General features: G+C 38.2%; 1 protein-coding gene across 2 annotated transcripts in view; it reads right to left on the bottom strand.

Moving 5' to 3' along the window:
* Positions 1-25,762, bottom strand: part of bard1 (BRCA1 associated RING domain 1) — a 258,292-nt gene that overhangs the window by 125,878 nt on the left and 106,652 nt on the right. The window lies entirely within an intron of this gene.

The following is a 25,762-nucleotide window of genomic DNA, read 5'->3' on the forward strand; positions in this document are numbered from 1 at the left end:
TCGACTGTTTATTCCTTTCCATAGATGCTGTCTGGCCTGCTGAGTTTCTTCAGCATTTTGCGTGTTTTACTCTGGATTTCCAGCACCTGCAGAATCTCTTGTGTTTGAGTCATGGGAACAGGAAGGGGAGTTGAAATAGCCTGCATCAAGAAGCTCAAGATGGCCATTGTGGACAAAATACAGGATCTTAGCAAAGTGGTCACCCAATCTGCATTTGCTAAAAATGTTATGTTTCCAAATTGTTGGCAAATACCTCAATGTCTTAGCAACCTCAAAATTTATTTTTGAATTAAGGAAAGTAATGCTTCGTCTTGGATAGTTAATTAGGGTCAGGATGATTTGCATTCTCTCCAGATCTGTGACTTCTGATGAAGCCACTGTGGGACTGAAGCTACCGCAGATGAGGCAGGGAGTTCCTAAATGGTTGGATGACTGGGTAATTTGCTCCTTCTACCACTTCTGCAAGCTCCTGTGTGCTCCCGATGCATGGAATCATGATATCATCCTAAATACACTGAATGTGATAGTGAATAGCATCATTGATGTATGCCTTCACTAAGAGACACCTACTGAGAATTTTCTGAGGACCATTACTGATGGAGGGCAGTGTTGCATGATAAGTGTCAACAGTAGAAGACCTTTGTTTTTTGGATGTATATGGCTGTTTGTTTCCTATCCTTCAGTGGACTAGTGTACATTAACTTGGAACTTGGTCTCGGAGCCTGCAAACACTAGCATTGTCTGCATACTGCGGCTCACCTTCGAAGGTTAGGGAGGATCAGTCCTGCAGCACAGTTGATATCGTTAGAATAGTTTCCCATTAGTTTATGAAATTAGCTCCAATGCCATGGGAAGTTTTGTGAAGTCAAGGTGCAGCACTGGGATGAGAAAAATTTAAAAAATGGTTGCAATTATCGTGAAACAAATCTAAGACCAAGACCCATCAAAATAGCATATAGCTCAGCTTTCAAAGCAACTATATTCCAGGAACTACTACAAGCCATTTTTATTACAAAAGGATCAGAGTTTCATATTGCAATTGGACCAACGTTTTAAGGAACAATCATTATAAACCCATACTTTTCATAAACCCAGGTTACTTCATAGCACCCCACAGCTAAAAAAAATTTCCAAGTACATCCATCATATGGAGACACTGCAATATATTTACAAATTTGAAGGCCCTTCAAAAAATTATTATTGACCTGTACAATATTGTTCTTTTGAAGGATACATCTTAGTTAAGACACCAAGGAGAATCTCATAGTCTTACCATAGCTAGAGCCATGGGATCTTTTACCGTATGTAAGAAAGCAGATAAAGCCTCAGGTTCAGCACCTCATTCAAAACAGACACCTCCAAAACAGTGCAGCACTCACTCAAGTAATGGCCTCTCAGTCCACTCTTCTGCGCTTGAACCTCTGAGGGAGACCGTGAACACACAGTCTCGGTAAATAAGGCTCCACCAGTGAGACTAATTTGGCCATTATGGCAAGAGTAGGCAGCACATAAAGTGCAATCTCTGCCAGACAAACTGCTCTATTGTTTTCCATATTTGCAGCAAATCGTAAAATTGGTTTGGCTATCTCTACAAAATTGTACATATACATACCAAGTAAACATCAAGTTTAACAAGAGTGCAGTTACTGTGCTAGTATTGTTATAAAGAAATAAAAATTCCAACTGCCATTAAGTGCTCTAAAGAAAAAGCAAGAAGATTCAGCTGAAGATTGGTTTTGAATAACATGATTTTTAACAGTGGAATATATATATTTGGCACCATGATAAGCATCTCCCAAAGAAGATAGATACAAAAATAAAGCTGTTTAAAACTCTGCTGCCTGCATTTTAATTTGCATCAACTTATGGTCACCCATCAAGCATGCTCATCGATTCCAGCAACTCAGTTATGAAAGCCACAGATTTTTAAAACTTGGAGCAAATTATGGCATATTGGAAGCAAATGCATGTGAATTTGAAGAAATGGAGCTGCCCTGGTTGTTTGAATGGCAAAACTGGCTCAGGGGTACTCAGGCCCATCTCTGTTGCTTATTCTTCTTTTCAAATTCCTCCAAGACACTATTCTTCCCTTTTTTCATCATCTCTTCCATGATTCGAACCAGAAATATCTGAGCTCCCCCAATTTTGGCCACTTAAACATGCTTTATTTTAATCACTCTGCCACTGCTCACCATGTTTTTCAGATGCTAAGGTCGTACGTTTTGAATCTTCCTCTCTAAAACTAGCCTTCTTCTTCTTCCTTTTCTCCTTTAAGATGGATGGATCTACATTTTTGACCAAAAATAGACATTTTTCCCTAAAACCTTCTTCTGTACCTGTTGGTTTCACAAAGGTCCTGATGAACACCTTTCTACATCAAATATGGAACATAATAATATTGATGTTGAACCCAAATTAAACTGCATTCCATGAACATATCTTTGCATAGAATTGATGGACTTAAATATATTTCAGATATATGAATATAAATCAAATAATCAAGCCAGATAGAATACTCAAATAGAAAATATAATTCAATAATCATTCAGCCAATCAAGGTCACAGGTTAAAGGTTTTAAACTATTTTGCTTCATCTTATGATCAGTCCTTGTACATGGTAATGGTCGTCTACAGAATCAAATTAAATGTATCAGAATTAATTTTTGTTCAAGCACTGACAGGAACGATAGAAAAACTTAACTATAAATATTGGTACTCATTTTTATTTTAATTATTCAATTATTGCACAGAGAAAATAGATCTGTCAAAAAATACAAATAATTAACTCTGTTGTACATAACTTACATAACTGGCCATTCAAAGACAGCATAAAATTAAAAGGCAATTTGGGTTGGGTATTGTGTAATAAACCAGATTTGACTAAGGAGCTTAAGATAAAAGAACCTTTAGGTGACAGTGATAGAATTTACCTTGGAGTTTGAAAGGGAGAAGATAAAGTCAAAAGTATCAGTATTACAGCGCAGAAAAGGGAGCTACAAAGGCACTCTAGAAGGGAGCTGGCCAAAGTTGATTGGAGGGGACACTATCAGGGATGATGGCAGAACAGCAATGGCTGGAGTTTCTGGGGACAATCTGGAAGGTGCAAGATAGATATATCCCAAAGATGAAAAAGTACTCTAAAGGGAGGATGAGGCAACTGTGGCTGACATGGTAAGTCAAAAGTTTTAAAAATATATAAAGAGTAAAAGAGAGGTGCAAGTAGATATCAGACCACTGGAAAATGTCACAGGAAAGGTAGTAATGGGGAACAAAGAAATGGCGGAAGAACCTAATAAGTACTTTGTGTCAGCCTTCACTGTGGAAGAAGGGTATGCCAGAAATCAGAGTGTCATGGAGCAGAAGTGAGTGTACTTGCTTTTACTAAGATGCTGCTTGGAAAGCTGAAAGATCGTAAGGTAAATAAGTCAGCTGAGCCAAATGAACTACACAGCGAGGTTCCAAAAGATGTAGCTGGAGATGGTGGAGGCATTAGTAATGATCTTTCTAGAGTCACTAAGATTCTGGAATGCTTCAGGTGGACTAGAAGATTGCAAATGCCACTCTGCTCTTTAACGGAGGGAGGTAGAAGAAATATAAATCCTATATGTGATAGATGTCATTCCAAGATAGCTTCTTTAACTCATATGTTTTGGTCATGTCCTTTGTTAAAAAAAATTGGAAAGATATTTTTGATATTATTTCAACGGTTTTAAATATAAACTTACAACCTCACCCAATTACTGCTATTTTTGGGTTACCAATGTTAGAATCAAATCATTTAACCTCTTCAGCTCGTCGGATGATTGCATTTCTTACTGTAATGGCTAGAAGATCCATTTTGCTGAATTGGAAAGAGATTAATCCTCCTACCACATTTCATTGGTTTTCTCAAACTATGCTGTGTTTAAATTTGGAAAAAAATAGAAGTGTTGTTTATGATCCCTCTATTAAATTTGAAAAGACTTGGAGGCCATTTATTCAACATTTTCCTATGACGTAATTTGACCTTTTCCAAACTTATTTTATTTCTTTGTAATATTGCTTGAGAGGAACGGAGTTGTCGACAATAAGGTTTTCTCTTTTCTCTTTTTTTTTTGACGATGCTACAAAACAGCCCAAGTCTTTTTTTTTAGTTTAGTTGATTAATTCTGTTCAGATTAGTTTTTTTTGGGGGGGGGGATTATAATTTTTTTTTCTTTTTCATGATTTTTTAAGATATTTTTCTTTGTTTTATATTCTTCATTTGTATCCTATATGATTGGGAGTTTCATCATTTAAGTGTTAACTGGCTTTATAATCACTTATGCTAATTATAACAATGTATTCCCAATAACTTTGTACCATTACCATGTTATGTTTATTTTTATGAAACTAATAAAAAGATTGAAAAAGGAAGAAGAAAGGAATTTATAGGCCAGTTAGCCTGACTTCAGTACTTGGTAAGATGTTGGCATCCAATTTTACGAAAGAGGTTTTGGGAGGTCACGTGATGTTGTGCCATTGATCAGGCGCTTCCCTGAATAACTCCTACAAAAACTTCTTTACAACCTGTTTATAAGGCTCTCATATAACCTTAATAAAAGCAATGGTTAAAAGGAAAAATCGTGGAAATCCTACTGGCGCTATTGCTGCCAGCCTTGCACTCCCAGGAGCGTCTGGAGTTGAGGGACATGGGATCAATGGTGATGAGGCCTGCTCATCGGATAGTTCCTCTGAGCCTGCGGAAGGTCTGAGGACGGCAGCAGCGCGACGCAGTGACGGCTCGGGTAGTGACCTCACGGCCACGATTCATAAGTTGGCCGATGCAGTCCGGACTTTAACCAGTAGGACGGACAAATTCGAGAGTCATTTAGACCTTATCATGCAAAAATCTAAGGAAATGAAGCAGACTTTGGAACCTTTAAATTTGCGAACCCAGGATTTAGAAAATAATACAAAGGGTGTTGTGAATAGATTACAAAGCCTGGAAAAAGAAAAACATTCCTGGAGGACTGAGAAAGTAAAAATAATGGATAAACTGGACTCCCTTGAAAACTATAGCAGAAGAAATAATATCAAAGTAGTGGGTTTAAAAGAGGGATTGGAAGGAAGAGACGCAGTAACTTTCTTTCAAGAATGGATCGCCAAATTTCTGGGGAAAAAGCATTTTGACAAAGAATTAATTATAGAAAGAGACCACAGGACTTTAATCCTCCGACCACCCCCAGAGCAAAGGCCTCGCTCTATACTTATATGCTTTTTGAAGTATCAAGATAAAGGTATTACAAGCTGCAGTAATAGAGGGCAGAGAGAAATGGCCTATTAGAGTATGAAGGAGGAAAGATATTCTTCTTTCCAGATATTAGTGTGGCCTTGTTAAGAAAAAGGAAAGACTTTGACTTAACAAGGAGGTTATTAAAGAATAAAGGTCTTCAATATTCTTTATTATATCCAGCAAGGCTGAGGATTACTCTGTCGGATGGAGGGAGGAAATTTTTTACTAACCCCCAGGAGGCAATAAACTTTATTCAAAAAATATCTGAGACATCGTGATTCAGAATATTCTTCTGGAACAAGAAGCCTAGAAAGATGTATCTTGGACAAAATATATGAAGAAAATTATTTGATTTTCTATATTAATATAGATTAATTTTAACATTATAATCTTGAACTTTGAATTTATATGATGATTATTATGAGTTAAAATATTGATAATGGATGGTCTTTTTGAATTATACTACTTAGGAACTACATAGTTCATCTAATTTTGTTATAACTAGTACGAATAGTTTTGATAATATAGATGTCATTTTTTGATATGTTTAATATTTGGTATGCTGGATATGTATTAAGTTACAATATTTAGGGTTATATTTAGTAAGTTTCTTTGAATTCTATTCTTTATTCGGATATATTGCTATATTAATGATATTTACTTTCAATATTATAGATTATGTTAGATACTTAGTAATAACTGGTGTGGAATATAATTTATTTTTACAGATGTTTAATTAAGGAGTTATTGGGAGAGTGGAATATTTTTTCATCTCTTTTTTTTTAAAAAACAGATTAATTATGTTATATGCTAAAGAATGTCCATCTTTAGTGTGATGTTTATCAGACCCCACAGTAAGCGGGGTTAAGGCACCGTGGACTTGGAGCGCCAGTTGGGAGGGTTTTTCTCCCTTTCTTTTTCTTTTTTTTATTATTTTATTTTCTTTCCTCTTTACTTTCCTTTCTATTTTCTATACTCTATTGACAATGGCACCAAATATCTCAGAGTCACTCAAAGAAGTGGAATTAATTTATACTTTTTTTTGTGAGCAGGATTTATCAACCAATAAAATCTGATAATTATGAATAAAGCAATGAAACGTTAATGGAATAAATGAACCGATAAAAAGGAAAACGGTCCTGGCATATCTTAAAAAAGATCATATTGATATTACCTTTCTTCAAGAAACTCATCTTACAGTGACAGAACATAACAAATTAAAGAGAGGATGGGTTGGTCAAGTAATAGCATCCTCCTTTAATTCTAAAGCCAGAGGAGTGGCAGTATTGATAGGGAAGAATTTGCCAGTGAAGGTGGAGGGTACTATCATTATCGCGGTCGGGTGATTTGTTATCGTCAATTGTCATATATATTCAGAATCCTGGACAGTTTTGAATTTATATGCCCCCAATTATGACGACAAGAAATTTATCCAAAATATTTTTTTGAAAGTCAAGGATACTAAAATATCTTAATTAGAGGGGATTTCAATTTTTGTCCAGATCCAATTTTAGATAGATCAGTTAAAAAAGTCGTGAAGGTCAGGGCAGCAAAAACCACCCTGGTTTTCATGAAGGACTTGAATATAATAGATGCTTGGAGATGGCAGCATCCAAGGGAAAGAGACTACTCTTTCTATTCAAAACAATATGATTCCTACTGTAGATTTATTTCTAATATCAGCTAAACTAGAAAGTAGGATCATTCAAACAGAATATGCCGCTAGACTACTATTGGACCATTCACCTATAATTTTATCAATTGAAATGCCTGATAAACAAAAAACATTATATAGATGGCGTTTTAATACTTTGCTGTTGAAAAGACCAGAGTTTTCCAGTTTTATTAGAGCTCAAATAGAATTGTTCTGTGAGAAGAACTTACCCTCTACTGCCAATAATTTCTTATAATGGGACACATTAAAAGCATACCTAAGAGGACAGATAATTGGATATGTTAAGGGTACAAAAATAAATATGTAACAGAATTAAATGAATTGGAGAAAGAAATAACACAATTAGAAAAAGATTGTCAGAATTTAACAACAGAGGAAAATTATAAACAATTAATAAATAAAAAATTAGAGTATAACACAAAACAAACCCATAGAATAGAAAAAATGATACTAAAATCAAAACAACAATATTATGAATTAGCAGAGAGAACCCATAAAGTACTATCCTGGCAACTGAGGGTGGAAGAAACCTCCAGAACAATAAATGCGATTCAAACAGGGGAAGGTAAGATTTCATATAAGTCAAAGGAAATAAATGATACTTTTAAGCAGTTCTATTCGGAACTATACAAATCAGAATCAGTGGGTGACTCACTGAAAATTGATGATTTTTTGTCTAATTTACAACTTCCCAAATATAGTCCACAAGATCAGGAAGAATTGAATGCCCCTTTTTCTAGGGATGAAATTGAAAGAGCCCTAGGCTTATTACAGGTTAATAAATCGCCAGGAGATGATGGTTTTCCCCCTGAATTTTATAGAGAATTTAAGGATCAATTAATGCCCCTCTTTATGAGGGTTGTGACTCAGGCTGAGGAGACCCATACAGCAATTATTACGTTAATTCTTAAGAAGGATAAGGATCTGCTAAAACCAGCATCTTATAGGCTTATCTCACTTCTAAGAACACTGAGGCTGTCTACAAGAAGGGTCAGAGTCGTCTCTATTTCCTGAGGAGACTGAGGTCCTTTAACATCTGCCGGACGATGCTGAGGATGTTCTACGAGTCTGTGGTGGCCAGTGCTATCATGTTTGCTGTTGTGTGCTGAGGCAGCAGGCTGAGGGTAGCAGACACCAACAGAATCAACAAACTCATTCGTAAGGCCAGTGATGTTGTAGGGATGGAACTGGACTCTCTGACGGTGGTGTCTGAAAAGAGGATGCTGTCTAAGTTGCATGCCATCTTGGTCAATGTCTCCCATCCACTATATAATGTACTGGGTGGGCACAGGAGTACATTCAGCCAGAGACTCATTCCTCCGAGATGCAGCACAGAGCGTCATAGGAAGTCATTCCTGCCTGCGGCCATCAAACTTTACAACTCCTCCCTTGGAGGGTCAGAGACCCTGAGCCGATAGGCTGGTCCTGGACTTATTTCATAATTTACTGGCATAATTTACATATTACTATTTAACTATTTATGGTTCTATTACTATTTATTATTTATGGTGCAACGGTAACGAAAACCAATTTCACCCGGGATCAATAAAGTATGACTATGACTAAATGCAGACTATAAAATTATAGCAAAGGCACTGGCTAATAGATTAGCTCGATATCTGCCAAAATTGATTAAATCCGATCAAACAGGATTTATTAAAAATAGACAATTATCTGATAATATTGGCAGACTATTGACTATATTACATTTAGCTAGGACGAAGGTGGACCCGACTGTAGCAGTGGCTTTAGATGCTGAAAAGGCCTTTGATAGACTTGAATGGGATTTTTTATTTAAAACAATGGAAAAATTTGGTCTAGGCCAAATATTCATAAATTGAATAAGAGCACTTTACCATCAGTCTAAGGCCAAAATAATTACGAACGCGCAGATTTCATCAGTTTTCTCTCTACATAGATCTAGTAGACAAGGGTGCCCACTATCTCCAGCTCTATTTGTTCTGGCAATAGAGCCATTGGCTGAGTCTGTTAGACAGGATCCGACATAAAGGGGTTTAAAGTGGTCCAGGAAGAATATAAAATTAATTTATTTGCTGATGACATTTTAGTATATTTGGCTGATCCGGCCGCTCTTTGGTAAGACTTAGGGCCTTGCTGGACAATTATGGTATAGTCTCCGGATATAAAATAAATTGGAATAAAAGTGAAATTTTACCTTTAGGTAGAGGAGACTATGCCCAATATCAATATGGCACTCAGTTTAGATGGGTTAAATTCAACATGAAATATCTGGAGATTAAATTTAATCGTAATTTGGATAAACTTAATTCTCCCCTTGCTGCGGACTGTCGAGGAGGACCTACGTAGGCGGATAAACCTTCCCATCACACTGATGGGCAGGGTAAACTGTATAAAAATGAAGATAATGCCAAGACTTCAGTATTTTTTTCAGTCTTATCCTATCCCATTATCCAATAATTTTTTAAAGATTCTCAGTGGACATATTCGTCTATTTTTATGGTCGGGTAAAATACCTAGAATATCCATGGAAAAATTGGCTTGGCACTATAAATTGGGAGGGTTAAAATTACCAGATTTTAATAAATATTATTGAGCTGCACAAGCATGTTTTATTGCTTCTCTTTTTGATGAGATAACTATTCCTTCTTGGGTTACAATTGGCTTACATATGGTAGGAGAAGAGATGGCAGAAGAATTTATATATAAATGGGACTCCAAATTAATTAAAAAGAAAACAAACAATCCTCTACTGAGACATGTAATTTATATCTGGGGAAAAAAAATCAAACAATTTATGGGTCTAAAAAAAGGAATATCCTCAAAGACGCCTCTATCTCAGAACAGATTAATACCCATGACACTGGCTAATAAATTTCTAGTCACCTGGTATCAACACAGTATCAGGCACATTGAAGATTGTTATAATCAGCAGAAGCAATTTATGTCTTTTGAGGAACTTAAAAATAAATATAATTTATCTAATAACACATTCTTCTGCTATCTCTAATTGCAATCTTTTTTGAGGGACTGTTTGGGTCCATCACTGGCCCTACCAAGGTGCTCAGACATGGAGAATCTAATTCGAAAGGGGAATACAACTAAATTTATTTCTAATATGTATTCTTTATTCCAGGACCAATGCCCAAAGCTTGGTATATACAGATCGAGGGAGAGATGGGAGTTGGATTTGGGCATTGTAATTGATCATCAATGTTGGTCACATCTATGTTTGGATAGTGTTACCACTCTTATCAACTCTAGATACAGAATGATACATTTTAATTTTTTACATCAGTTGTATCTCACACTTGAAAAAATACATAAGAATAAACCAGAAATTTCTGACAAGTGTTTCAAGTGTGGCATAGATGTTGGTACCGTTTTGCATTCCACCTGGCTATGCACGAAACTAAGACCTTTTTGGATAGATCTGGGGGAGGTACTGGGAAAGAGTCTGGGGATGGATTTCCCTCTAGACCCAGAATTGTTTCTTCTCATAGTCATAGTCATACTTTATTGATCCCGGGGGAAATTGGTTTTCATTACAGTTGCACCATAAATAATAAATAGTAATAGAACCATAAATAATTAAATAGTAACATGTAAATTATGCCAGTAAATTATGAAATAAGTCCAGGACCAGCCTATCGGCTCAGGGTGTCTGACCTTCCAAGGGAGGAGTTGTAAAGTTTGATGGCCACAGGCTGGAATGACTTCCTATGATGCTCTGTGCTGCATCTCGGTGGAATGAGTCTCTGGCTGAATGTACTCCTGTGCCCACCCAGTACATTATGTAGTGGATGGGAGACATTGACCAAGATGGCATGCAACTTAGACAGCATCCTCTTTTCAGACACCACCGTGAGAGAGTCCAGTTCCATCCCCACAACATCACTGGCCTTACGAATGAGTTTGTTGAATCTATTGGTGTCTGCTACCCTCAGCCTGCTGCTCCAGCACACAGCAGCAAACATGATAGCACTGGCCACCACAGCCTCGTAGAACATCCTCAGCATCGTCTGGCAGATGTTAAAGGACCTCAGTCTCCTCAGGAAATAGAGAGGGCTCTGACCCTTCTTGTAGACAGCCTCAGTGTTCTTAGACCAGTCCAGTTTATTGTCAATTCGTATCCCCAGGTATTTGTAATCCTCTACCATGTCCACACTGACCCCCTGGATGGAAACAGGGGTCACCGGTACCTTAGCTCTCCTCAGGTCTACCACCAGCTCCTTAGTCTTTTTCACATTAAGTTGCAGATAATTCTGCTCACACCATGTGACAAAGTTTCCTACCGTAGCCCTGTACTCAACCTCATCTCCCTTGCTGATGCATCCAACTATGGCAGAGTCATCCGAAAACTTCTGAAGATGACAAGACTCTGTGCAGTAGTTGAAGTCCGAGGTGTAAATGGGGAACTTAGCAGTTTTGAAAGTTAACCTCCCTGGGAATAAATCCAAATTTATTAAAATTGCGGTGTCAGTGGCCAGGAAATGCATGGCAGTAACATGGAAATCCGATTCCCTTGTACATATTGATCATTGGAATAAGAAATGCGAAGTTGTATATCCCTTGAGAAGATTACTTATACCCTTAGGAATGGATACGCTATGGTCATTGAGATTTGGCAACCATACTTGGATTACTTAAATGCCCAGATTGTTTAAATTATTTATTTATTTTTAAAAATGAATATATCCCTTATTATAAGCTAGTTTCTTTAATTTGTATTTTAAACTGACTCTGAGAGCTGGATGCCTACTCTTTTTACTTTTTTTCTCTCTTTTCTTTTTTCTTCTTTCTTTCCTCTGTCTTTTATAGTTTTTTTTCTCCCCCCTTTTTTCTAAATGCGGGGAGATGGTGTTGGGATATGTGTTCTTTTTTTCTCTCGGACTTATTAATGTATTTGAATTAATTTTTTTTCAATATGTATTAATTGTTGTAGTAATTGAGTCTTTATATTTCTTCTTTAAAAAATTAAATAAAATATATTTTAAAAAAGAATGAGGTTTTGGGGTACTTGGAGGCACATGATAGAGTAGGCCAAAGTCGGCAGGGCTTCCTTAAGGGGAAATCTTGCCTGACAAATTTGTTGGAAATCTTTGAGGAAATAACATGCAGAAAAGTCAAAGGAGAGTCAGTGGGTGTTGTTTACTTGGATCTTTAGAAGGCCTTTGACAAGGTGCACCACATGAGAGTGCTTTTAACAAGAAAGAGACCTTAGTATTACAGGAAAGATAACAGCAGGGATAGAAGATTGGCTGATTGATAGGACACAAAGAGTCAGAATAAAGGGTGCCTATTCTGGTTGGCTGCAGTGGTCAGTATTGAGACCACTTCTCTTCACATTATATGTCAACGATGATAGATTTGTTGGCTTCATGGTCAAGTTTGCTGATGATACAAAAATAGGTGGAGGGGCAGGTAGTATAGAGGAAAAGGGGGCCTGCAGAAGGACTTAGCCCATTCTCTACATCTGCCTAACAAGTGGCAGATGGAATGCAGTGTAGAGCAGTGTATGGTCACACATTTTGGTAGAAAGAACAAAAGTGAAGACCATTTCTAAATGGGGAGAAAATTCAAAAATCATAAGTACAAAGGGACTTTGAAGTTTTTGTGCAGCACTCCCTAAAGATTAATTTGAGTTGGTGGTTAGGAAGTCAATTGCAAAGTTAGCATTCATTTCAGGAGGACTAGAATACAAGAGCAAGGATGTGATGCTGAAGTTCTCTAAAGCATTGGGAGTATTGTGAGCAGCTTTGAGCGCTATCTAAGAAAAGGTGTGTTGGCATTGGAGAGGGTCCGGAGGAGGTTCACAAGAATGATTCTAGGAATGAAAGGGTTAAGGTATGAGGAGCGTTAGACGGCTGGTGTTTAGAAGAATTAGGGGGATCTCATTGAAAACTACAGAATATTGAAAGTCTAGAGAGAGTGGAAATGGAGATGATATTTTCTATTGTGGGTGAGTCTAGGACAGGCAGCACAGCCTCAGAATAGAAGGATGTCCATTTAGAACAGAGATGAGAAGCAATTTAATATAGAGGGTGATGAAATCTGTGGAATTCACTGGCTGTGGAGGCCAAGTTATTTAGGAGGTTGATAGGTTCTTGGTTAGTCAGGGTGTCAAAGGTTACGGGGAGAATGGGGTTGAGAGGGATAATTTATCAGCCATGACAGAATGGCGAAGCAGATTCAATGGGCCGAGTGGCCAATTTCTGTTCCCAATGCCTTATGATCTATTAAAAGGACAAAATAAGAATGAAAAATGTATTCTCAGAGGAAGAATAAGAAACAGCTAAGAAAGTTGTCTGTACTTAGGGGAAAGTGTAATATTAAACTTGTTTCTCCCCCCATGGTATTAATTTATTCTCAGGATATCAACATCTAGAGCAAGACACTGTTGTCAATCTCTAGTTGCCGAGATTACTTAATCTGATATTTCCAGAAAGTGATTCGACAAAACCAAACAATGTCAAAGAACATTTATGAATCAAACAGGAGTAGGATCATAATCAAACACAAATCAAATGAGGTAAGGGTAAAAAAAAACCCACGCTAGTGAGAGCCACAAAATACTGAAGATGCTGAAATCTGGAGCAAAAAAAAAAGAGCCATTGGAGGAAATCAGTGAAGGGTTGATCTATGTTTCTGATAAGAACATGCAGCGTCTCAACCTGAAACATTTACTCTTTCTTTATTTCCACAGATGCTGCCTGGCCTTCTGAGTTCCTTCAGCTGCTTATTTTTTGGTAAGGATAATAGTGAACCAGCTGCTTGAAATTACTTAATAACCTGCATAAATCTAATAACATTATTACAAATACCACAAGTATAAATTTAATAGTCAATCGCCAACAAGATAGTTTCAAATTCCTTTGCTTGCATCCTGCTTACTAACAAACTATTGCCAAACGGTCGCAATGCTTTCTTCATTTATTAATTTCTACTTTACAATTCTTTTGATAATCACAATGCTAAAAACAAAATCTACCGCTTGTGAAAAAACACATCACAATTTTATTCCAAAAATTTAGAGCCCAGAAGCCAAAATGAGCAAATTCGGTGATGGGCAAATTATATTTCACAAAATAGCTTGTGGCCCACAAATCATATTCCAGAGAAATTTACAGAACATCAGGACCAACTAATAATCCAAGAATTTCAGCAAACATGTACTTTGAGCATTCAGGAAAACCATATTTTTCAGAATCTGAGAGAATTAAATATCAATGAATATGAATGTAATGGGGCTACTTTTGGCAAACAGGACAAAACCTTTTTATATAAACAGAACTATAGTTTCTGCAGGCATGGACACGAAAGAGTTTACAGGTACTGAAACCTAGAGCAAAAAACAAGCTTTTAGAGGAACCCAGTAGGTCAAGCGACATCTGTAGAGGGAAATGGATATTTCAGTTACTCAGTCTACAAAGCAAAAAGTATACTTGCAAGTATTTCTGCAAGTTCAGGTAACCTGCTTCCACCTTGTCCCTTTTTGTTCTTTTTCTTATCTTGTGATGGGTATTTGCTTCCTGGGACAGAGGGCATTTTATTTTTTGCCAAGCTTAGCTTTCTAAACACAGCAGCTGCCATTTGTAAAGATCAAATAGTTCTAAGTTACATTTCCAGCTATATTCTTTGTTTAGCTTCTGGTTGTAAACATGAACCAGTCTTCAGTTCTTAAAATGAAAATGGAAAGCAGTAATCAGTTTGAAGTTGAAAACACAGCTTTGTTGACCGTAGAACGCAGGATGTTGGGTCATAGTCTGTTTCATTGCTGAAAAGATGCAGTACGAGACAATGGATTTGGCTTGTTCCAAAACAAGCTAAGCTGCTTAATTCAAGGAAGCTTGCAGATCAGATGGAGGAAATCACTTAACACATTAATATCTGATCTATTAAGTTTATGCACTCATGGAAGTTAGCTTCACAGCATTAATTGTGGTACCTGGGATCTGTGTTGAGTTGTTCATTTGGACTAGGTAAGTACTTAGGATTCATGCACATGCTCCCTGTTACGTGTATGCATGCAGGAAGAGGAAGGTAAATTGTGGAATGTAAAGGTGGCGGTCCTGAATATTGAACAAAGATGTTGGAAGTATAGTTTTAAACAAAAGAAAAATGTGTCCTTGTTGTTTGGACATTAACAGTGGTTGTAGAGGATAAATTTCAATTACAGGATCCCGTCAGCATTTGGTGAGAGCAACCTTACAAAAGTTGGAAAAATGAAATTAGAACATGGACTCCTGTTATGGACCTAGAGAAGGCGAATCAAGTCCTGGCTGTCGCATTATCGCTTTTGGGAAGAGTGAGAGAGACCATGATGGGAATTTCAGTGGAAGAATTGAACAAAGATGACAGTATGAATATGCTAATAAATACACTTGACTCTTTTTGAAGGAAGAGGAAATCGAAATGTGCGGTATTTACCACTGGGCAAGAAACTGTCCACATAGAACCGAACAAATTAGGCTAACTGAAGAAAATAACAAACCAGAAGATGTAGAAGAGTGCCATATCACATTGTTTGTGAAGGAATCACTTACTAATGCAGAGACATCTGAGGCAGCGATTCTGATGATACAATCTCTAGGATCTGCTGTTACTGATAGAGCATGCACAAGCACAGTGTGAAGAAAAATGGCTTGAAAGCTATGTAAGTGAATTAAACCAAAATGAAGTGCAGAAACTGGTGAATACAGATATACCTAGTAACTAACAAAGCATTCAAATTTAGAGATGGAAAGATTGTACATTCCACCAAAAGAGTGAACATTCCTGTAAAAATAGGGCAGTTAAAATGTTACATTGAAATGAAGCTGATATCAGTGAACATTCCATTATTCTTGAGTAAATCTTCCCTAAAGAAACCAGGAGCAGTAAATGGAGAATGATGAAGCAACTATGTTTTAACAGCCAATGTCTCTTGAGATCACCAGCTCTGGACATTACTGTGTGAATATTCTAGATAAAGTTATTGAGAATCAATGTGAGAATGAAGTACTAACTGTCACACCAAGCATGATCATAGATGAGAAATGCAAAGTGTTGCTCAAACTTCACAAACGTTCAGTCATACTTCAATTGATAGAATTCAGAAACTGCTCAGGAGTTCAGGAAACAAAAAAGCAGATTATATTTCCATTCCAAGGCAGATAATTGACAGCTGTGAGACATGCCAGAAGCTTGGAAAGCCCAAGATCAAACCTGTGGCTGGTCTGCCACTAGCACTTGAATACAATCGAACAGTAGCCATAGATCTACATGAACTGGAGCAAGGAGTGTGGTATCTCCACACTATTGATGAGTTACCACATTTCAGTGCTGGTAGCATGGTAAATACAGAGAGCCCAAAAGATAGTAAAAAAAATTCATCCATTCCTGGATAAGTGTGCATGGCCCACCTCAAAGTATTCAGTGATAATGGTAATGAATTTAATAATGATAAATTCAGGGATATGGCAGAGAACTTAAAACATTGAAACAAAGACATATAGTCCTTGGAGTATGGACTTCTGGAATGACATAATCAAACGCTTACTGAAGTAACGCTGAAGGTAAAGAAAAGCAATGGCTGTGATTGGAACACAGCCCTGGACTGGGCACTTCTGGCAAAGAAAACCAAGCACAATGTACATGGCTACAGCCCGTATGAATTGGTGTTCGGCCAGAATCAAAACATTCCCTCTGTACTGGTTGACGGACCACCTGCTCTAGAGGGCACTGCAAGGACTGAATGGGCTGGGAAACATACTTCAGCATTCCTTGCATCAAGGAAGGCTTTCACTGAAGCAGGGGGTTCAGAGATAATTCAAAGAGACCGGAGGGTACAGGTCCACCCTACAAATGACAAATATGACACAGAGGACAAAGTATATTATGAAAGAGCAACTATACAAATGGAAAGGTCCTTGAGTTGCCATTAGTCAAGATAGAGTTATGATAGTCATGAGACATGAAGGTACATACATGAGAGTGCATCATTCTAGACTACATGAAGCACAAACTGAAGACCATCAGAACCCCGTGGAGAAGGACACAAAAAATGAAAAGCACTTACCTGGCACACAGTCAAAGCACAGACAGGGATGAGGAGAGTACAGCTATGGACCCAACAGAGTTGCTCAATGGTGGCACAGACAATGAGGAAGAAAGTACAGTTGGGAACTCAACAGACTTGCCTGAACAGAAATTATCACAAGTGCAAAGACTACATGGAGGCTTCAGTCTTAAAACAGGTCAAACTGTGAGATCTGTAGACCAAAACACTGGTATCTGATGCAAAGCTGAAGTCTTAGCATGAGCAGGCAAAGTCACTGGGAGAAACAAAAGTTGATACAACTTGAATTACCTAGGACCAGTCACAGTTGACGGCACTGAAAATTGCTCAATAATTATTTTATTTATAATAATAAAGAAAAATCTGAATAAGATTATTCAATATCTGATGGTCATCAATAGTCCAAAAATATTTTGAGGTCAGAATCCTTATTGAATGGAGCTCCATTGCTAGAATGATTCACTACGCATGTTTGAGTCACATCATCAATACAGTACTGACATAACTGTCAGCAGACCTCATATTAGTTCTTGCACAAAATCTGCTTGCTAATCCAATTTAAAGATTAAAGGTAAGCAGTCAGACAGTTCTCAGCAATTACTTTCACCCTCAGAACAATTCCAACCTTACTCATTAGATGCAGTCTTATAAATAAGAACACTAAGTACCTGCATTATATAACATCCAAAGAAAAACCTGGACTGTCAGGTTGTTATTCACTGCAATTAAACAGGCAAATCAATTTTACTGTACCAGAATCAGAGATAGTCTGGTATTCTGAGTATCAATTTTGTAAGCAGCTATGAATTTCTTTAATCATCTCCATAACCTTCATCCCCTATCTGGTCAAACTGTCTGAAATTCTTGTTGTTATCAACTAAAAACTGAATTTTAAAATTTATCTGTGAACAAAAAGGAGTAAAGGATAAATGCTTGCATAGATTTTAATCAAATTATGAACACGTTACATTATGTATTTCATCTCAGTAAATCTATGTAAAGGCACTAAAACAGAAACAAATAGAAAAAACTAAAGGAACCATATTGTCACAAAACAAATTGATCAAAATGCTATAAATCTGAAGCAAAATTTAAAACAACCACGTTTAGGAATCAATACTTAAGAAATATTAAATTCTACAGGAAGTGCTAGAATACACTGCAAGACAGGTCACAACTGCAGAGGGAAGTAGAGTTAATGCTACCATCATGAAGGATCTTGGCTCGAAATATTGACTCTTTATTCCTCTCCATCGATGCTGCCTGACCTGCTGAGTTCTTCCAACATTTTGTGTGTGCTACACTGGGTTTCCAGCATCTGCAGAATCTCGTGGCTACAATCAATGATCTTTCTTCACAACTGCAGGAAAATTCTAATGAAAGACCATTGACTTGAAACGATTACTCAGTGGCTTTCTTCAGAGATGCTGCCTGACCTGTTGGACATTTTCAGCATTATCTGTTTTTATTTCAGATTTGCAACATCTACAGTTTCTTTTTTTCTTTTTAGACTCCTTTGGCCAGCATGGGCATAATTAGCTGAAATGGGCTCACTCTGTGCAATACTTTTCAATGACTAAGTGGGAGGTGTGCAAAGGTGAAATTTTGAGAGTACAAAGCTTGCATGTGCTTGTCAAAATAAAGGGTAAAGATAACAGGTTTAAGCAACCTTTTGTTTTCAAGAGATGTTGAGGCCTTGGTTAATTAACAAAGGAAGTGCATAGCAGGTATAGGCAGGTAAGAACAAATGAGGCACTTAGGAAGTATAAGAAATGAAAGTATAAGAAAGAAATTAGGATGACTAAAAGAAAGCATGAGGTTGTCCTAGCAGACAAGGTGAAGGAGAATCGTAAGATGTGTCAAGAACAAAAGGATTGCAAGGGATAAAATTAGTCCTCTGGAAGATCAGAATAGTAATCTCTGTGTGGAGCCAGAAGAGATGGGGAGATGCATTTGTATTTGCTTGGGAGATGGACACACAGTCTACAGAAGTGAGGCAAAGCAGCAGTGAGGTCATGGACCCTACACAGATTACAGAGGCAGAGGATTTTTGCTGTCTTGAGGCAAATTAGGGTCAATAAGGTGTTTCCTTAGACCCTGTGTGAGGCAAGTGCAGAAGTTGAAAGGGCACTAGCAGGGATATTTAAATCATCCTTAGCTTTAAACCATAACTAATACTTGTTTGTTTTTTTTTGTGTGCCATATTCTACCAGAGCATCAGCGGCCACTTTTTCAAGTGGTTGTCTTGGAGGAAAGATTCTGTGAGTCCACATCCTTGTCACAGCGCAGTTTTTTTTTACGAGGCCGAGTTGCGAGCTCGACACTCAACCTGGCATGGATGGAAAGCGTGCCCGGAATCAGCCCGACTGGATTTGAACTCGGGAACCTTCGCTCCGGAGTCCAGCGCTGATGTCACTGCACCACCAGCCAGTCATGACTAATGTAGTTCTGCTGTTACAGAAAGGCTCTAAAAAACCCAGGAAATTATATCAGAAATTATATCACTGACATCAGTAATGGGAAAGTTATTGAAAGTTATCTGCTCTACAAGACAGATATACAAGTATTTTGATAGATAGGGACTGATTAGGGATATTCAGCCTGGCTTTATGAGTGGTAAGAAATGTCTAACTATCTATAACTCTATGTTTTTTGAGGAAGTTATCAGGAAAGTTGATGAAGGCAAGGCAGTGGATGTTGTCTACATGGACTTCAGCGAGGCCTTTAACAAGGTCTCACATGGGAGGCCGGTCAAGAAGGTTCAGTTACTTGGCATTAAAGAAGAGGTAATAAATTGGATTGGAGATTGACTTTGTGGGAGAAGCCAGAGTGGTAGTAGATGATTGCCTCTCTGACTGGAGGCCTGTAACTAGTGGAGTGCCATAGGGATCAGTGCTGGGTCTGTTGTTGTTTGTTATCCATAGCAACGATTTGAATGAAAATGTAGTTAACTGGATCAGCAAATTTGCAGATGACACCAAGATTGTGGGTGTTGTGAAGAGCAAGAAAGACAATCAGGAGCTTGCAGCAGGATCTGGACCAGCTGGAAAAATGGTCTGAAAAATGGCAGATGGAATTTAATGCAGACAAATTCAAGGTGTTGCACTTTAGCAGATCAACCAGAGAAGGTCTTACACAGTGAACGGTAGGGCACTGAGGAGTGTGGCAGAACAAAGGGATCTGGGAATACAGATCCATAATTCATTGAAAATGGTGGCAAAGGTAGATAGGGTCATAAAGAAAGCTTTTGGCACATTGATCTTCATAAATCAAAGTAGAATACAGGAGATGGATGTTATGTTGAAGTTGCAGAGATTTTCCCTTGAAAATAAGTATACCATTTTGGATACTTTTGCGGGGAATGACCTCCCAGGGGAATGCCAGGGAGACCAGGTTAATGGCACTGAGCATGGGTCCATGGTGCAGAAAGTAAAGAGGGAGATGAAGGGAGCAGTAGTGATAGGGTACTCAATAGTCACAGGAACAGGCAGAAGATACTGTGGACGTGAACGGGACACCCAGATGGTATGTTGCCTCCCAGGTGCCAGGGACAGGAACATCTTGGATTGCGTCCACAGCATTTTGGAGAGGGAGGGAGAGCATCCAGATGTCTTGGTACATATTGGTTCCAATGACATAGGAAGGAAAAGCAATGAGGTCCTGAAGAGAGAATTTAGAGAGCTAGGCAGAAAGCTGAGAAGCAGGACCTCCAGGGTAGTAATTTCTGGATAGCTATCTGTGGCACATGCTGGTGAGGGTAGAAACAGGATGATCTGGTGGATAAATGCGTGGCGGAGCTGCTGGTGCAAAGGGCAGGGCTTCAGGTTCTTGGATCACTGGGATCTCTTCTGGGGGAAGTATAACCTGTACAAAAGGAATGGATTGCACCTGAACCCGAAGGGGACCAATATTCTCATGGGCAGGTTTGTTAGAGCTGTTGGGGAGGGTTTAAACTAATTTGGTAGGGAAATGGGAACCAGAATGAAGGGACTCACAACAGAACAGATGGTGAAACAGCAAAGATAGTGTGTAGTCAGACTGTCAGGAAAGGCAGGCAGAGGATAGGACAAAATTGCCGCCAGCAGAGTGAGTGTCAGTGCATTAGGGATGCAAAATCAAAAAGGGTAGCAAATATAACACTCAAAGTGTTATATCTCAATGCACAGAGTATAAGAAATAAGGTGAATGATCTTCTTGCACTATTACAAATTGCCAGGTATGATGCTGTGGCCATCACTGAATCATTGCTGAAGGACTGTTATAGTTGGGAGCTGAATGTCCAAGGTTACACATTGTTTCAGAGGGATAGGAAGGTACAGTTTAAGTCAGAAGTTTACATACACCTTAGCCAAATACACTTAAACTCAGTTTTTCACAATTCCTGATATTTAATCCCAGAAAACATTCCCTGTCTTAAGTCAGTTAGGATCACTACTTTATTTTGAGAATGTGAAATGTCAGAATAATAGTAGAGAGAATGATTTATTTCGGCTTTTATTTCTTTCATCACTTTCCCAGTGGGTCAGAAGTTTACATACACTTTGTTAGTGTTTCGTAGCACTGCCTTTAAATTGTTTAACTTGAGTCAAACGTTTTGGGTAGCCTTCCACAAGCTTCTCACAGTAAGTTGCTGGAATTTTGTTCCATTCCTCCAGACAGGACTGGTGTAACTGAGTCAGGTTTGTAGGTCTTCTTGTTCGCACACTATTTCACAACCTACAGACTCATTTTCAAGGACTCTTACAGCTCATGTCCCCAGTATTATTTCATTTTCACTTGCACATTACTTGTTTGTCAGCTTTTGCTTCTGTATAGTTTTTCATAAATTTATTTTACTTCTTTATTTTCCTGCAAAATGCCTGCCTGGTAATATACATGAACTTTGATAAAGAATAATACTTTGAAGTTTGAAACGCCCTCTCCAACCATACTGTGGTAGTAGAGTTAATGGGAAGAATTGCAACAGCACAAGAGACAGATCATGTCCACCTTCACAAGCTCCATCAAGAGCAGAATAAACTCTGGGCTTGCCTGTGATGCCCCATTTCATAAATGAATAAAAGAAAAATCTGTTGTATATCCTTTTGCTACTGCATTCATCCCGTAAGGTGCTAACTAGATTATGCATAATCCTATAGTCAAAAACAAAACACTGTAGATTTTTTAAAGCTATAGATATAGATAAACGAGAGCGAAACAGTGGTGATTGATGACTTTTTTATCAGAAATAGTAACAACCTGACATGAAAGTACTCAGAAACAGATATTGGAAAAAGGGAAGATGAAAGGGAAAGAGAACTGAAAGGGTGTAAAGCAGGAAAGATTAAAAGATAAAAGGAGTGATCATCCAAGGTGATTATCAAGTGATGATAATGGGGTACACTTGTAGTTTGAAAATAGAATAATTATCTGGTTTATTTAATTATCTGCAAATACCAAAGAAATATGTAGTGAAATTTATTTTATACCTTTTTAAAATTGCAATGTTATCCTATTTCCATTAACGATCTATGGACATGCGATGCAGACATCACCGCTGTGTTTCAAGATGCAGTCATACGCATTAAATTAACTGATTCAAATTGGCCCATGATCAGGGAGGAGAGGGTGTGGCTACGAGTGAGGCAAGTAGAGGGATCCAAGAGGTAGTTCTGGAGAAACTTCTGCTCTTGAGCGGGTCCAACAGTTGAGATTCTTCCTCCCTTTGCAGATGAGAGTGGGGCTGTAGGAAGAATGAGCTACCTAATTGTGGGCAGTGGTTTAGGAAGCCACTTATCAGGGAGAGAAGTGCCGTTGTAACTGGGGATTGCATAGTCAGGGGAAAACAGAATCCTTTGTTGCAAGGTTTGAGAGACCCAAAGGCTGTGTTGCCTGCCTAGTACCTGGGCTTGGGACATCTCATTTAGCCTACAAAGGGATTTGGAATGGGAGGGGAAAAGATCTAGTTGTCATGGTCCAAGGGGTACCAACTTTGTAAGATGAACAAGGAAAGAGATTTTCCTGAGGGAATTTCAGAAAGCATTCAGGGCCAGGGGACTGAAAATTGTTGAAGTGATGGAGAGCATGTGAAGTGTGACAGACGCAGGCATGAAGGTGCTGAACCAAGGGGGATAAAATGGAGTCGAGATTTGCAGGCACAGTTCAGTGGGGCAGGAGCAGCAGAAATAATGGGACTACCAGGGAAGTTTGGTTTGTGGATCGTGGGTAGGAGGTAGAAATGGACCAGTACAAGGTAAGGGAACTATGAGGTTGAAGGCTGTAGATGTAGATCTCAGGAGGTCAGAGTGGAGTGTCTAAGAGGAGAACGAGGGCTTAAGGCAGGAGAAGGGGTTGTCAGTGGGGAGAGGGAATTAGAAATTGGCAGGCATGATATTGTGGGGATCACAGTCATAGCTGAAAGACCACAGCTGGGAACTAACATCCTATCAAAAAGACAAGCAGGTGAGCAGGGGTGGGGTGGGATGTTTTGGAGGCTTTGTTGGTAATAAATAAAATCAAATCCTAAGCAATTGGCAAAGGATAAGAATTAGAATCCTTGTGCGTAGAGTAAAGAAACCGCAAGAATAAAAAGACCCTGATGGGCACTAAATATAGGCCTCTAAACAGTAGCTAGTATATGGGGTACAAATTACAACTGGAGATCGAAAAGGCACCAGAAGGTTTTATAGATATATAAAGAATAAGACAGGCAAGAGTGGACATCAGACTGCTAGAAAAATGACCTGCAGAAGCAGTAACAGTAAACAAAGAAGTTGAGAAGGAACTGAGTAAATATTTTAAGTCAGTCCTCATTGTGAAAAACACCAACAATATGCCAGAAATTCAAGAAAATCAGAGGGCAGAAATGATTGCAGTAACTATTACTAAAGAGAAGATGTTTGAAAAGCTGTAAGTCTGAAGGTGGATATGTCACCTGGACTACACTCCAGAGTTCGGAAAAAGGAAACTGAAGAAATTGTGCAGAGGTACATTAAGCAGGAAATTGGGAAAGTAAAGAGACAATACTGGGAAACAAAGCCAAGAAAATACCTGAAGTATTTTATGTACATTAAAAAGGAGAATTTTTTTTTAAAGAAGAGGCAAATTAGAAACCAAAAAGGTAATGTTACCTGGAGACTGAAGACATTGATATGGCTCTTAACACAAAGGAGAACAATATAGAGTTAGGAAAGAGTTTTTAAAAAATTACATGAATTAGATTGAGATTTAGCAAATTTTAAAGTAGGAAAATTGCCAGGCCCTGATACAGTGCATTACAACCTGTTAAGAGAAACTAAACAGAAAATGGCAGTGTCTCAGCAATCATTTTCCATTCCTCTCTGGCTAAGGGTTCTGATGTTGGTAGTCTGGAAGATTGCTAATATTATACTGTTTAAAACAGGAAGGGTATAGACAGGTCAGTCAAGTTAACATTTTGCTGTGCATAAATGAATGGGAAAAAAAACAAGGGACATTATAAGTTGTAAGGCGTATTTAATCTCGGGCTGTCAATTTGGATCTATCAGGGGAAGGTCATGTCTGTCTAATTGAATTCTAAATAGTAAGATTCAATGAAAAGGTTAGCACATTTGATTTAATGTACACAGGTTTCAGCCAAACATTTAACCAGACCCTTCTTATTTGGTGAGAAAAGTTAAAAAGCCTGCAGTCCACAGGGTAATGGCAACTTCTACTCAATTTTTTTTCAAGTGGTATAAAGCAAAGCATCGTAATTGCTAACTGTTTTAATGATGACAAAGCTAGTTGTAGTGGGGTTCCCTGAGCCTCAGTGCTTGATTGTTTTTCATAGTGAACATAATTGATTTATATATTTTGGAACCATGATAAACACAACTTACCATTTTAGTTGACAGAACAAAAATTGGAGAGCAGAAAAGCAGAAGATAGAATTCAACTGGCGAACTTAGCGAGGACAAACAAGGGAATGTACAATGAGTAGTTGGAACACAAGACCATAAGACATAGGAACAAAATTCGACCATTCAACTTATCGAGTCTGCTCCGTCATTCAACTACAGCTAATTTATTTTTCCTTCTGAACCCCATTCTCTTACCTACTCCTTGTAACCGTTGATGTACCTTGTATAAGATTTCTGTGGTAACGATAGCTCAGTACCTTTCTTAAGTTTTCTTACCCTAACCAATATGTCACTTGGCATTCTAGATTTCAGAGTCACGCCCTGCTTCTATCTGTCTCCATTGTTTTGATAATATATTTTCATACAGCTGCTTCCAGTTCTCATTAATCATGTCTTTACTTATTAAAGTACAAGGTACAACTGTTGAATGTGGCTTATAAACATAGATTGACTTTATGTTTATAAAGTGACTCCTAGATGCAGGAGTATATGAACACAAGATGACTAACAGGAAATGATAGGAGTGACAAAGTGACTCTTGGCAAGAGGAACTCTTCCAGATAGCAGCAGGGCATATGGAAAGAGTAGGGCAGTGACCGTGTCAGTGTGGGTATGAGGTATAGAATACAAGTGTCAAGTGGAAGTGCATGAGTGGAACTCCTCTCACTTTAAGTGTGTGCCCTCTTATATTAGACATGTCAACCCCAGGAAAAAGATACCAAGCAACCTATCAATTGCTCTCATAATCTATCAGGGGTTCTCTCAGCCCCTGATGCTCCAGGGAAAACAACCTAAGTTTATCTAACCTCTTCTTACAGCTCATATTCTCTAATCCAGACAACATCCTGGTAAGCGTCTTCTGCATTCTTTATAAACCTCCATGTCTTTCCTATAACAGGGAGACCAAAACTGAATAATGTATTCTAGAAGCAGCC

The sequence above is a fragment of the Mobula hypostoma genome, chromosome 6, assembly GCF_963921235.1.
Source record: "Mobula hypostoma chromosome 6, sMobHyp1.1, whole genome shotgun sequence".
NCBI classification, from domain to species: Eukaryota; Metazoa; Chordata; class Chondrichthyes; order Myliobatiformes; family Myliobatidae; genus Mobula; species Mobula hypostoma.